Source organism: Electrophorus electricus, chromosome 11, assembly GCF_013358815.1.
Source record: "Electrophorus electricus isolate fEleEle1 chromosome 11, fEleEle1.pri, whole genome shotgun sequence".
Lineage (NCBI taxonomy): Eukaryota > Metazoa > Chordata > Actinopteri > Gymnotiformes > Gymnotidae > Electrophorus > Electrophorus electricus.
The window spans coordinates 17,041,771-17,057,774 of NC_049545.1; the positions used below are offsets into that span (position 1 = coordinate 17,041,771).

A 16,004-nucleotide genomic window follows, 5' to 3' on the forward strand; every position below is an offset into this window, starting at 1 on the left:
TAGCTACCTAAGCTATCTTAGCTAGCTATCTGCACAAGGCATTAGGTTAGAAAAATAGCTAGCTATGTAGTAGCCAGCTTCACTAGCTGATAGTTAGCTAAATGTAAGACCATTACCTTCCCGTAGCATGTTTTATAAGAATAATATTGGTAGCGATCTACTATTAGTACTTCAGAAGCTCAGTCTGTCTCGTGCAGCATTCATGCTTTGGTGAGAAATCGAAAAAGCAGCATTTTGCTTACCTGTTGATAGAGGCAGCCAGTTTATTTGTTCTCAATAGTGTAGCTACAATAAAAAAAAAATTAACGTCTTAAACAAATTTTTACAACGCGTACGAAGCAGTTCCGTGCTGTCAACAAATGCTCAAAATACCTTTATCTACTTAGCGATGACGTCACTAATTTCCCATGTGGAAGGCACGCGAACGTACTGCAATATTCTGAAACATTCTAGACGTTTCATATCCAGGATATGACGTTGAGATTTCCTTATGAGCAACCAAAAGGCTTGTAAAAAGTCATTTCGTGCTTGAACACTATATATGTATCCCAGAACGTTTAATAATTTAGTCCATTATATTTAGTCTATAAATTATAAGACAGCCAATTAATTTAAATTAGTCTTTTACAAAAGCGAAAAATCTATAAATTCTATAATTTGCAATGCTGGCCATTTACCTACTAAATTTTGTTTTGCATTTAAGTTTATTTTATTTATTATTTACAACACAATTGGAATTATTTAAATGTTAAAAAACACCAACTTATACCTGCTTTCCCTGATCATTTGTATGACCATAAGTAGACTTATAATTGCACTACAGTGTACAGACTGTGTACAGACTGTAGCACATTAGCCAGCATACAAAATGTGTCACATTATTCTATAATAACTCAGTAATAACACTGACAGTGACATACATTGTCGTGGGTGTTTAGCTAATATAAGTTTATCAGAAGGCTTACTGGGGGTTTTACATATGTTATTATGACTGCTAGGCTGAGAATAGGCTACCATCCAAGAATATCTAGCCAGCAGTGCTCGGACATGAATCTGAATATATATGAACCTGTACCAGGGAGCAAGACAAGACAGAACACAAACGCATCAGTCAGCAAAGTTTGTTTAGGGTATTACCCAAATCTGGGTAAAGTTCCATTACTCTGGTAGCCAAACACATAAAACATGGGAGGAACACAGAATAATTTAATAGGCAGACTATGACACCTTATGAAATACAAAGAGCACAGGACATTGACAGACCTTAAGAAGCATGAGTAGTGGAGTATAAATTCCATGCACTTACTTGTACTCCTACTATAATAAAATGAGGGAACATTTTCTCGTGATGTGACAGGGCTTACTTTTACCCCTTACCCATAGAGGGGTAGAATTGGAGTTGGCTGGGCTTCTGCTACTATGGGAAGACAGCAGTACATACAGTTGCACACCCCAGCAAAGAGTCCATCAAAAAACCACAGGAGAGACTTCTACAATACTGTGGAATTTCTTGAGTGGCCCAGCCAGAGTCTGGACCTGAACCTGATAGAACATCTCTGGAGTGACCTGAAAATGACTAAAATGTGCACCAATGTTCCCCATCCAACCTGCCTGAAATACTTCCTATGGTGTTGGAGGCATTTCTGTTAAATATGCTTCCTGTTTTTTTCTCCTGAATAACTTCAATTACAATTGCAAGTTTGAGTGTAATAAGATTTTGCACAGTATGGTAAGTACTGATATAGGGTCCACTTCAACTTTTTTTTTGTCTCTGATTTCCTTGGTTGCTTTCATGAGAATGCACTGTGATTATCAGTACATTGTGATCACCAGGACAATGATTCTGTACTGCCAATCAGCCTTATTTTGTTTTACTCTGCAGATGCTCATTTCATAATGCCATTTTATCTGTGTAACACATACAATACAGAAACACTGTTCATTTGATGTGACTATGTGTTTAACTGTATGAAATAACAACTTTCCAGTCTAAAACAGGATCTAACATTATATTGTTTAAATGTTTTCTTAAATTTTATCTGTAAAGCACTTTTCCCATTTAATGTTACAAAGCAGTTTTATGTTCCATGTTCCACTATGCTAAGGATGACAGTGTAATAAAACTCTTAGAATAAATCTTGGTGAACTGTAACACCAAAGTCTTAAGTAGGAAAATGTAACTATCTATGTCCAATGACTGTTGTTTAGATTCACTTCATAACTCTTTTGTGTAAAAGGTGTCACAGGTGTTGCTAAACCTGCAGATCAGGCTTTGTTTATTTCCATCCTGACTCCACGGCACATTTAAAATCACAGTGGAGGAGACAAAGGTACATGAAAAAGACAAACGCAAGGAAACAGTGATGTTATACCTGTTAGGGGTAAGTGAGAACGGTATAAATGTTTAACGAACTAACTGAACGAACTGGGGCTTTACTTAAGAGTAACACTTTTTTGCTTGTTTTCCGCAGAAATAAATATAGCAATTAAAATGTTTGTCGATATAGACAACGTCTGTTTTTAAGATAGAATTTTACTTTCCATTGCTTATCTCGACAAACATTTTTCGAGCACTAAGTCAATTTTCATAAAAAACTGAATGGAAAACGTAGCCATTGTCATTGTGGTTTCTGATTAAATGGAATTGGGCGTGTTGTTAACTGTGTTCCAAACTAATGTTTAAATTAGGTCGTATTCCTAATTAAAAGAGGAGTAAATGCCATATCTATCGCGAATATTCGTTCTATTCATATATTTCGTTTTAAATGGACGGAATACATACGCTCCGACCTGTTCAAAAATGTCGAGAACGCACGTGAAATTCGAGTCCCCGGAACTAAGTTTTGGAGGAGACAAACAGGTAGACTATTGTTTAAAAAGATATACGCCTATATATATATTCAAGCATCTCAAGAAATTACCCTGCAAATAAGATAGCTGTTGTCTCGTCTTGTTTTGTCTATGTTTATGTAGTGGCAAGGGTGCAGAAATTTGGTTGTGTAGATAGCACCTTTACTGATTTTTGTGGCCCAATTTACAGTGAAACCAATTTTTGCTGAGGTGAGCTATACTGCTGTATTGATGCCAGACCTATTCATTTTTTCAGTTATTCAGTTATAAGGGTAATCCAACAACATTCACATGGAAATGTGGACAAAGGTTTAACTTAAAGGTTTAACCTTTTTGGTTAGGTCACCTAGTGGGCTGGCCAGCACAGGTATTGTTGTTTTACTGATACTTGTGACTAATTTCCTTTGTAAATGGTGTAACAAATTTGTGTATCAACATTTCTGTTTCTTGATTTGGCTTTTAAAAATAAACTAAAAATGTACTTGTTAGAATACTTTGTGAGATAAAACTTAGTTTTATTTTTCATTAGTTATAATCTTTAAATACTAAGCACTTATTGTTCCAACTTACACATATAAATGGCTATGTTGTTGGGGGTTGAAAGGCATCAGATGCCAGATTTTATTGCTTACTAGGCCAGTTTCACTGTTGAAGGTTACTTCTATTAACCCAGTCCTTCACTCCACCAAAGGGCTCAGCTTAAACACTTCAGATAATAAAATAATGTAACTGTCCTTATGATTGCATTTTAATTTGAGGTGTTGGTGACAGTTAATGGTGGTGAAGATTACTGTTACTAATATTAATCTAGCAGGTTGGACTTGTACACTTTGATTGGACTTTCTGCTTTTTGACTGAACAGTTTTATTCATGATAAAGCAAAACTAATGAAGTATTGTTGTTGCAAACATGCAGTCTCAGTCCAGTTCCACGATAAAGACATACCAACTGATGGCACTGGTTCAGCTATCATTCTCAATATTGCTAAAAGTATCTAGTGCCCACTTTGCTCAATTTTGGTTCTAATATTTTAATTGTGGGTGAAGACTTAAGAACCTCTTATCCAGCCTGGAAAAACCACCCACTGAAAGTCTCTTTCATGTTTGCTGTAGCACCTATCCTTTTGCCTCTTGATGTGTGCAGTGCCCTTTTTAAAATTTATAACTTCTGTCAGTAACTTTACATTATTTGACCTTCTGTTACACTACAGCTGTGGTGCCCAAACTCAGTTTTCCCTTTCTGACTGCACTTATCTTAATCTTCAGAAAAGAGACTAGATTTGTGTTCAAACAACTGGACTACTTTATTCAACAACCTGAGGATGAGACTGCCCCTACCCATAAGAATGGCTTCACTATTCTTACTTTAATGTTAATCATTGCCCAGTAGCTGTCCACATACAGTATTAATATAGGAGTGAAATCACTATATAACACACCTCCCCCTAAAATTATTAAGCCCCAGTAATAGTAAGAACAGACACTTCAACAGCAATAAGTGTCTGTTCTTTCAATAATAGCAATACATGTGTCTGGAATGTGTGTGTGTGTGTGTGTGTGTGTGTGTGTGTGTGTGTGTGTGTGTATATATATATATATATATATATATATATATATATATATATATATATATATATATATATATATATATATACACACAATAAGATTCCATATTAATTTAAATATCCTAAGAAAGAGCATAGATCTGTAATATTACGGGGCCTGGGTGTGTTCACAATGACCAATGACTGCAACTTTTGTCTCAATAGGACGAAGTCCCTCACTGTCTTAGATTCCCGAGGTACTCCACTTTGTCTTGCATGAATTTGCATTTTGCTCTTTTCACATTTCCAAAAGACTCAGCACCTCCTCTAGTTTCCTAAGATGCTCTCCTCTCATTTTTGCAGTGATCAGAATGTCATCCAGAAAGCAGGTAACTTGCTCAAGATCCTGGAGTATTTGATCCATGACACCTTGGAAAATAGAAGGAGTACTGGACACCCAATAAAAGAGCCAGTGATATAGTTCAGTTACATTCACATTATCCATGGTGGACATGTTAGTGAATCATGAGTGAATCAAGTTTTGCTCTGGAGGACAGCAGTTTGTCAGCTGTACCTCATCAGGTCAAGAAGGTGAAAAAGTCATTTGCAGTCATTTGGCCCAACAGGGGGATATTTTCACCTGATAAAGAAAACAGCCACATTTTGCTGTTTTCCAAGGGCAAATGCAATAGGATTCCCTTATGCAGCATTTTAGACACAAGGGCCACTGCTGCTTCCATGTCCAACTGCATGCCCATTGACTTTCCCTCAATATTCACATCCAACATAATGCCTTGTTGTCCACTGCAGGCAATATATACTGTGCACATTCAAAAAAGTTCACAATCATCTCCTTTTTTTTCCTTGGGCTTGTGCATCAGTCCCAACTTTTTTTTCCTCTACATTCTTGTAGAATATGTCCCACTTTTGACCAGTAGTGGAATTTCTCACTTTTGAATTTGCACACATGTTGAATGGTTATCATCACAGCTGTAACAGGGCTGGTATGCTTTTATCTTGGTTCACAGCAACTTTGCAGTTTCTACCTCGCTCATTTTTCCATGGAACTTTGCTTCTTTTCATGCCAGAAATCTTATGTACAGTCTAAGGACTTTTTCCTGCAAACTCAAGTGTATTTTAGATGACATTTCCATTGAAAGTGCATTATGATATGCACTGAATGTAATGGCTCCCCCTTTTAAATAAATTTGTCTCGCAGTGCTTCTTCCAAATGGTTTCCTAATTTGCTGTTTAATGCTACTCTCCTTCCTTGTTTTCCATGATTACCCAATCTGGAAGATTGTCCTGCTCCCTGTTCCTACTGCCATCTCTCATCTGATATGAACTTCAAACTCTGTTTATTTGCTTTTTTTCCTCGCCATTCACTGCATTCGAAGGATCACTTAACACCAGAGAAGTCCACTTTCATAACCACTCTATTATCCTGTACAATATATTTATACTGCTCCTTCCCTACAAGTCACGTGGTACGGTCCGCCGCGTGCGGAGAATTCACAGGTGTATTGTTTATCTGTTTAGTAACCATGCCCCCCTGGAATTACACACAAGTGCAAAGGCTTTGTCGAGTGTTGCCGTGTCTATTTAAACCCATGTCCGTGTTTGTTGGTCATTGCTGTTAAGTAAGTCGTTTAACGTTACCATCCGTCATTGTAATTGTTTACGACAGCCGTAACGTTTGTGTGATCACCTTTGTTAAATGTAAAACCGTGTGATCATGTTCACTGTCAACGTTTGTGAGTGCCTGTCGTGTAGTGTGTTTCATGTTAATAAATGTTCCACATGAACGAGGAGGTCTGTGCGTCCTGCCCCGAGCCCTGTGGCACTCGGGCCAGCAGCGTTACAGTATTATGCAATCAATTGGAATGCTTTATTAAACTAACTGGGGAAGTCTCTTCAATGGTGTCACTATTCTTTAATTTTTATTTTTTAAACTGATTCCATATTCTGCATTGCCCAGTAGTTGCCGCTGGTATCAAAATATAACAATGACAAGTAGTCAAATAGTAATGCCTAATCACTAAAGCAGCAGGGATTTTGAAAAATATTTGTTACCTTTTTTACCCTGCAGATTGTCTTTGGCCTAATTTGCATCATCATGTGCATGTCATATGGTCTTGATCAGGTAAGCAGATATTTTCTAGCCAGTATTTTCTTCACAATCAGATTAAATAGGTTTTAGTGATCAACTACTGGCTGATAGGTTTAGAGTGATACTAACTGTGAATTTAACAAAAAAAAAACAGCAGTTCAGTTCAAATATCAAAACAGGCATCTGAAACTGTGAGTCAAATTTAATAATCTAGCATGATCTGTTTGGGTGGACTGTCTTATTTGGTCTCTTGCTGTTGATATGGAGTGATATAAGGCATTCACACACATCTCGTAGGGAATATATTCAGAATGCAACAGTTGGCATTCTTTTTCAGCCTTTTCAATGACCAAAATACCCTGTTCAGTCATATATGCAGAATAAGAGAACATCTTAAGGAATTGGTTAACATATAGTGGAAACAACTAGCACAAACAAATGTAAAAAGACCATAAAATAACATGATTATTGCCCTTTCATGTAATTAAGTATTTATCCTTTATTTAGATTTACAAGAATGCATCTTGATATTTTTACATTGGATGGAAAAGGCCATTCTATAATTGTAGGGAATTATATGGCGACAGTGTCTCTTCCAGTCCCCAACTTTTTAAACCTACACTCAGTAATGAAGGTAAATGAAGCAAGCTACTATGGATTAAAATGTCATATGTGATGCTAAAACATCCACAGATTTAGAAAGAAGTAGTATAAATAGTCCCAAGTAGAGGTTGTAAAAGGAGCATATTCTTTGAATATTCCAATTCTCTTTAACAGGGTATGCAAAGTTGTGGCAAAGGTAACCATGCCATTCTGGATAAAAAGAAGGTAAAGTAATATGTGAACATATTTAAAACCTTGAAATGAATTAGTTTAAATAACTAATTTAACCATCTCTTAGCTCTCAAAGTACAGTCAAACACTCAGCAAGAGTGCATTCTCACTTGCAATAAGTTATGCATGTTGATTAACAATTGATCCAATTGTCATAAGGAGGAAAGTGATCCAGATTGCATCAAGACTAAAGAAAATAAGACAGTTAGTAAATAAAGATATAGAATTTAGAAATAGAACACAAAACTACAGAAGCACACAACATCTTGCTAGAACTAACAAAATGTAGGAAGGCCTTGAATAAGCTCCTAAAGCAAAAGGAGCCTTAAAATTTTCCAAACAAAGATGTTATGAAATTTACTTGTTAGCTTTTCATCTTTGTAAAGCTCCGGTTAACCATATGGTTCCTAAGATTGTACATCCCATACTTAAAAAATAGTATTTAATCAAAAGGAAATAACAGATGTATTTGTATCAATCTATAGAAATCTGTACAATGAGCCTGAATTTAAAAAAATAGATTACAAATCTGAGGCCTCTCTAACCAGTCTGCATTTTCTTACATTGTCAGAAGATGAAGCATTGCAAATGATATCAGATGTTATCATGGTATCAGAAATTGAAATATGGGAATCCATAAAAACAATAAAAACCCAGTAAATGAATGGATGTATTCTCTATGTAATTTACAATAATTATAATTCAAATATAACAATCATTTAAGTCATATAGAAAAAAGGGGTTAGTAAATAAGTTAATATTTGAAAACATGACTTTTAAGATACATAATGATCATTCTTTGAAGGTTAAATTTACAAATAACATGTTAATAGGTTTTCTTATCTCACAGAAAGACCTTAGTGAAAAGGAACTTCACTTAATTACCAGAATCCTGTCCATTGGGTTGGTGGATGCAGACCCTGATACTCTACAACATATTAAAGAGTACAGAGATCTAAGGGGAAGTTCAAATTGAGAATGACATCTTCATCCTCATCTTCATCCATCTTTAGACATGCCGTTGTTTGTGCCATCATTGTCTAGAAAGAGGGTAAATGCTTTTTGCCTGTTATTTATAAACACTTCTTGCCTATTGTATATGTGTATGGTAAATTGTTACAATTTGTTAATTTTAGTAATTGTGGCTAGAATTGACAAATTTTGTTAATACATTAGAGCTGTTGCTCTTTAATGTAATACTGCAAGGATCAAAAATGTGCAAATCATTGAATCTTATCTAAAATATAAACTGATAGAATAAACTAGGAAACTGATACAGATCAATGCTCAAAGGGCACTTCTACAGTTTATTCTTTGGTGTACTGTTACTTTTTCTTGCATACCAGCACTTCTCACAAAGTCCCCATACTTTTAGCATCATGGCCCCCAAATTAAGAAACACTTTACCAGAATGCTTTTGAGAATGACAAAAGAGGTAGGATTTGAGTTCACCATTAGGTTAGTACACATTAAACCATCACAATGATGAAGTATGAACCTAAGATTAGATAGTATGACTAATGAGCATGACAAAAGACTAAGGAAGGGGAATACATAGAACCAGGATACTTAGCTAGACAAGAGACAGACTAGACTAACACAGCATACAATCATATTTGCAGATAGACATGAGAATGGGAAAACCAGACAATACTTGCATATAACTGGGAGAATGTAACAAGCAAATCAAAAAAGCACAACAGACAAAGCAGGAGAGAATGACCAGCCAATAAGAGATGAGGGAACAAGGTTTAAATAGGAGAACTAATGATAGACAAACAAGGAACAGTTGGGGACAATGAGAGGAGAAGGAGAGAGGAAACCATGGAAACACATGATAGCAGGAAAATTAGGAAGTGATTCATGTAGCCAGGGAAACATCTAGCCAAGGGGACGCGCTGGTATGTGAGCGTGAAAGCTACGCTTCTCTAACACACGACCCCCGAAGTGCAAAACGATTCAAAGCAGAGGGGCCAGAAGCAGAAACAGATTAACGAAATGCCAACACCAGAAGCAGAAACAGGTGCTGAGACAAAGCGAAAAGTAGACACATGAGCTGGAACTGGGCAAGCAGTAGACACAGAAGTTGGGACAGGTCCAGGGGCAGATACAAGAGCTAGGGCAGGACTACTGACAGGCACAGGAGTCAGAGCAGGACTACAGTCAGGGATTGGGAAAAGACCAGGAGCATTTACAAAACCTGGGGCTAAACCATGGACAGGCACCAGAGTTGGAGCAGAGTGATGGATGAGATGGGGGAAAAGAGTAGAACTGTTCACTTGGCTGGAATAGGAGGCAGGCACAGAGACAAGAGATGGCGAAACACTGGTATTCGGCATTGTTGTGGGACCAGGAACAGAAGCAAAAACAGAGGTAAGAATTGTAAATACAACCGAGAAAGTTACAGTAAAATATACAACAGGCATGGGTACAGGTACTGGAACAGGTAAGGGAACACTGATGCCATAAGGCACAGTAATGGGTTTTTACTAATTTCACATGAACAGGTATAGATACATGGACAGTAATTAGGACAAAACTAGGAAAAGGAGGAGGCAACACAGGCGCAGGTGACACAGGAGTAAAAGCAACTGAAAAAGCAGTCATTGGGGCTGGCCTGGCAGCAGGTAAGTCTTAGGATTCACTAAACAGTCATCAGGCATGGCTGTTAAGGAGCCATGGGAAGCAACCACCAAAGAGTCAGGGGGCATGGTTGCTGGAGAGCAGTGGTTCGTGGAGATGCTAGATGTCTATGGGGCGTAATCACAGAGGTGTTGTGGGGAGTGGGCACCAGAGGAGCTGGAGGACTTTGGGTAGAGACTGGGAGACCAGCAGAGCATCCTTAGGAACATCCTGTAGGTCCAGGAGGTCCAGAGGCATGGCTGAAGTTGGCTTTGGAGGCATTCAGCAACAGTGGGGTTGGAGGTGCGGCGACGATCAGCATCAGTTCAGAGAAAGGGACTGGCAGAACTGCAACTTACACAATGCAGACAGGGACTGGCAGGACAGCATCTTCCACACTGGAGAGAGATACTGGCAGGACCATATCCTGCACACTGGAGACAGGGACTGGCAGTAGATCCAGAGGTGCAACTACTGCTGGAGAAGACATAAACAGGATGTGGAGACAGCCTGTGTGTGGTATCTGTAACATGACGCACAAAGAATCCTCAGATAGGCTGCCAACAGGGGGCACTGGATCGAGTAGCTGGGCAGCTAGTACACTCATTCTAGGGGCTTGGGGCTCTCACCCACTTGTGTTAAGACAGTACTCTTTCTGGGAAGCTGTAATGACTAGCAATGGAGCACATATCAGGTCTGAGCTGCCAGGGGATATTCTGGAGGGTTTTTTTATCCAGAAAACCTAGTCTTTAAGTGGCCAAAAAACCCACCACTGTACTAATTTCCTCAGCTCTATGAGTCATTAGAAGGTCTGCCCACTATAAGGCCATTCCATCTAAAAACTGTACCAAAAAAAGAACTTTCAGAAATTCAGGAGGATCAGGACACAGAAGATATTGTAAACAGAGCCAGCTTTGAACCCCTCTAAGGAACTCTCCCTGTTTTACTCATGTGGGGGACCAAGTTCAGAAGGGAGAAACAAAGGCTTGTCTGTCTTAATTCGATTTAGCAAGTCCTGAATCTACTACATTACAGCCTGGAGTCAGAAGTGCGATACTACGCAGGTAAATGACACCCCATTTAATGTCATCTCCTCTGCTCAGTATCTCTGTGCTTAAATTTAGTTTGAATTCAGTTTAGGAGCGTTTTTGTCTCTGATAAGGTGGAAGAATTGTGTGTGTAATGTTGTTTTAGTACTGGACATACTTGTTATCCTGGCTGAGACTTATTGAAATGTAATTTATTGTTTATTTGTGAACCCTCCCTCCTCTGTACTTATTTGAGTGCTCTTTTTATAATTGTATACTTCTGATTTTTGCTCAGTGACCCATGGGATCAGGTGTTACTTATGTAAAACCCAAAAAGGGGAACCCCGAAGAATTGGATGTCCCGGTGTGGTCTGGGCTCACGTTGATCCATACATTGATTGTCTGGCTGGTTGGGCTGAATGTGCTTGGTTTAGACACTATCCACGTACATGCTTGTTTAAAAGAGAGTTTATAGTGCTTAGTGCTATGTTTATTTATGAGGGATATGGGGACCCTAGCTGGGATTATCAATATATGAAGAATGCTTGGCAGGCCTGGAATAAGGCCAAGCTGGTGTGGGACAAGGCACATGGTGTAAAACCCAATAATACGCCTGGGTCTAAAATGGCTCTTACTGCTGCCACACAGCTGAAAGGATCCCTTCCTCTGCTTGTGAAATGTGCACTGATAAGACAGGCTCTTGCTCAGGCAGATGTTTCTGTATGGAAGGCCACAGACACATCTGATCTGAATCAGGAAGCTGAGAGGGGGGCTTCTGGAGGAGGAGCAGACAGCAAGCCCACACCTGCCCTCTAACCAAACCTCAACTCTCTACAACAGGGTGAGACTTCAGAGCATGGCTCCAGCCCCCCATAAATATTGTCACCGTTAGTCCCTCCCAGCTTCCATGTTCCATGTTTTCCCTGTCTTGTGTATTTTAGTAACCCAGGTGTTTCTCTTTCAGGTGACATAGACATGATCCTGGCTGACTACACCCAAATGTTGATTGAGAAACTGAGAAACCGTGTGCATGGTAATGTCTCTTGTGCTCTCCCTGTTCCCACAGACAAGCCTACTCATCCATTTATTCCAGGTGACACTGTTCTGGTCAAATCGTTGAACCCTTGGAAGGTTGGTGAAGCTACATACGGACCCCCAACAACCGTGATCACTGTGACCCGAAGTGCTGTGCTAACATCTGGATTAACACAGTGCATACACGCCAGCCGGCTGAAAAAATCACCAGTAGCTGACGCTTCCGCCAAGCGAAATGCACCTACACATACACATATAGTACAAGATTTGTTATATAATTTCATGCTGGGGGACCACCCCTCAGCTGCACCACACACCAAGAAAGTGTTCCTTGATATCCTTTCTGCCTATTAACAGATATCCTATCTGCCTATTAACATCCTTTGCAGACTCTTTTGTCCTTTCTCTCCTTGTTTTCCTGATAATTGCATGCAAAACTTTACTGTAGGAATAATGGGCTCTATCTGTGTGATAATATTGGCATTACTTTCAGTCTCAATGGGTACAAAATGGGGGGATAGTGGGCTTTCAGAGTCATCAACAGCAATGTAATGGTAATTTAGCCTGTGTGGTCTCCCTTGTAGTGGCAGGTGAGGTAGAGCCAAGGAAGGACTGTCTGGTACATCAAGCGTTCCATACGCCATGGGTAACAGTAGATAATGTTACCGCAACAGCACTTAATCATAACTCATCAGACTGTCAAACATGGGAGTATGGTTTATGCTAAATGTATCTAAGGCAGTAGCTGCCAGTGGTAACCTCCCCGCCTGGGCCTCAGATGATAATTTATGGCCAGACTGCAGGACAGACTGTGACACTGGCATTAGTAAACGGTATTACCCCAAATTCAGAAATATGACCCTAGCAGTATTACCTGTGACAGGTACCACTTGTCTATGTTCTGCAGGCTTACCTATTTTTAGGCCACACTCCATGTAAAAATAGGTATGGGCATTAGGCATGGGGCTGGGAAGGTGCACAAGAAATAATTTAACAGGCACACCATCTCTTTGCACTGCACTCCTGGGCATTGGGGCATCTGCAGCTATCATGTGGGTATGGTAAGATGGCATACTCCACCCTACCCACTTTGATAGTTAATAATACTCGTCATCAATTCCCCTGGAAAGACTGTTGTAACCTGGCATTAACTATCCCGTCTCTGGGCGTGTATACACATTCGCCGTCAACATCAGGTAAGGCTAAAGGGTCTGTAATTCTCAGCACCCTTAATAGGCATGATGGGTATGTATTGGCCAACCCATGGACTAACCCCAAAGCTAACATGGGTTGGAGTTTGTTTCTGGGAGGAGGAACTACTGCGGCCCTTAACAAGATTAATAGTTTGGCATGGCAGGTACTTAATTTAGCCAATAGGACTGAAAATGCCCTGACCTTGCTCAATGATGAGGTAGATAAGATCCAAACCACTGTTTTGCAAAACTGCCTAGCCCTAGATCTCCTCCTGGCAAAAGAGGGAGACATCTACAAGGTCATTAATGAAACATGTTGCTTTGACATCCCCAATTACTATAACAACATTACTGGCATCATTTTGCACATGAAGGCCACTATTTCTGAGCTTCCACCTGCTGATGATTCTAGGTTCAATTGGCTGATGGGCCTTGTTGGCCCTTGGGGATCTTGGCTCATAAACATATGTTTGCCCATAATCTTGATTATTGTGTTGACTCTTGTTTTAGCCCCTGTTTATTGTCACTGCTGTCTTCTTTTATAACTCGCATCCCTACCTCTGTGGTGAATCATGCTTATGTTGTCTTGGTGCCTGCATATGAGAAAGATCTGATATATGATATAATACTGATATATGATATAATACTGATATATGATATATGATAATACTGACTAAATGACTGACTAATACTGATAATACTGATATATGATAATACTGATATATGATTCCTAGTGGAATCAAAGGAGGAAATGTTACACACTGGAGCCTTTCTGTCCTCAGGCACCCAACGCAACATCTCTGCTTGTCAGCCATGATGTAACTGCATGGCCACGAGCTACTCGCTCAAGGTCATCTGCACCCTCTTCTTGCATACTTTACTTTCTCTCTCTCCCTATCTCTCTCTACACACAGGAATAGCTCATGGCTTGTACGGGAGCAGCTCATGGCTCGGTCATGCAGAGAGCATCCTAATCTTTACTAACCTTGCTTCTCTCTTTTCTTCATAGACCCTTAGATTAGAGAGTAGAACATACCTCACCCCTTTCCTTGTCATCCTGTAAATTTAGATAGTAGCTATAGGACACATATATGCTCTATGCTGTCTTCAATAAAGTGGAACTCTCTTGATTCACTACCCTGGTGTGAGTGTCTCTTGACTTCCCTGGATCGATCCAGCTACAGAGGATGGAGGGCAGAGGGTAACTTAGAGGAGATTGAACCTGAAGGTCTGGTCACTTTGGACCAGTTCCTAACAGCAGGAAACATGAACAGTGTTGGAGACCTCAGCAGTAAATGATTTCACATTATTGGACTCTTCCATGCCCTAAGAGCTGTGCACTCCTGAAACTGCCATTGTGACTCGTAGGGTGTAAGCACTTACCGGGAGTCTCGACTACCTTAGGGTCTGGTGCTTGCTTCTCCTTGGAAAACTTCTTGGACCTACGTCGATAACTCCTTGTCCCTCCTTTTTCCAGAGTAGATAGTCTGCCCGGTGTGGTCTTGTTGAGGGGGCTCTTCATCACAGCAAGGTGATCATTTACCAGAGAGGCGAGTACTCGCTGTGTTCTGGGTAGACTGGTCATTCTGTAATGCTGGGGAGTTTGAGGGCAAATACACACACAAAGTAACATCGCCTTGGATATATGAATGAACAGAAGCAGAGACAATGGGAGCCATATGAATAATTAGAAAACAGACAAACAGTAAAAGCTAATTTAATATAGATAACAAACAAGGGAAATGAGGGACGCTTCATGTGAGCATGACAGATGCCATGGACTGAAAAGGTGGTTGACTCAATAACTTTACAAGTTTTAGGTCTGAAAATGACTCTGTCTACAGCTTTCACCTTTTAAAGATAACTTTCTCTAATGTATTGTTTTACCAAATATAATTCCCTTTAATATAAGATTTTAGAGTGTGGACACCTCCCCCACCTTAACAATGTAGATAGCTACTACGTTGAATGAATATAGGGACAAATGTTCTTGTTCTCAGAGCTTGGTATTTAAATTAAGTAATTAAGTCAGTACTTAAAGGCCTTCTTATTGCTATGTTTGCAGTTTGTATACATAGGCCTGCATGGTCCAGTTTCTGTGCTTATCCAAAGACTCATATATACATTCTGACAAAAACTGAATATTCTTTACCTGTTCTGTACTGCTGATACATTTTGTCTTGATGGCCTTTCAATAATGTGTTATTATATCATTATATGGTGTCACCTAGAAGAGGATACATGCCTTTTTGAGCACGGTTCCCCTCAACATTTGTTCCTCATGTTGCTACTGTTATTTTGCTCATGAGGGCTCTAGATCTACCTACAGATTTCTGTAAAGCTGCTTTGTGACGATGTCCATGGTTAAAAGCATTATACAAATAAATTGAATTGAGTTATACAATTTAACATGAATTATTTTTAATAATCATGGAAAATGAATGTGAGGAAGTACAAACATTGAAGATTTGAGAATGCTAGCTAAAAACATTAACATACCAATGCCTTATATCAACCTAAAATATGCTTATACTCTTTAAGGAATAGTGTGGTAAACAATCAAATTTCCATGATTTTCCATTTCCACAAGATGCAGTTGATCAGCCAAAAGATGTTTGAAGTGCTATTTGGAAGACTATTGTCTTCCTGTGTTTGTTAGCAACATTAGCTTTGTAGCTCCATCTATACATCAAAGTTTGGACTCCAAACATGTTTTTCAAAATGACTGTATCTTTGGTAAGTGGAATATTATGTAAATCGTATCTTGAAGACTGAGAAATTCTCAGTTT

General features: G+C 39.2%; 1 protein-coding gene and 1 long non-coding RNA gene across 7 annotated transcripts in view; one reads left to right on the plus strand and one right to left on the minus strand.

Moving 5' to 3' along the window:
- The window catches only part of herc4 (HECT and RLD domain containing E3 ubiquitin protein ligase 4), a 29,612-nt gene extending 29,151 nt beyond the window's left edge, over positions 1–461 (minus strand). For 2 of the 6 annotated variants that reach the window (XM_027010528.2, XM_027010527.2), the window contains exons 1-2: positions 373–461; positions 243–285 (exon numbers count right to left, since the gene is read on the minus strand). The gene's annotated coding sequence lies outside the window, so the exon portion shown is untranslated. Of the gene's footprint in view, positions 1–242 lie in introns of all 6 variants that reach the window. The other 4 variants (XM_035531431.1, XM_027010526.2, XM_027010529.2 and 1 more) reach the window with 3 other exon arrangements.
- A 1,830-nt stretch (positions 462–2,291) lies between these two features.
- Positions 2,292–7,101, plus strand: LOC113577740. The gene is made up of 3 exons (XR_003410668.1): positions 2,292–2,381; positions 6,483–6,536; positions 7,011–7,101. It is a non-coding gene; the product is annotated as an uncharacterized LOC113577740 (long non-coding RNA).
- The last annotated feature ends 8,903 nt before the right edge of the window (positions 7,102–16,004 follow it).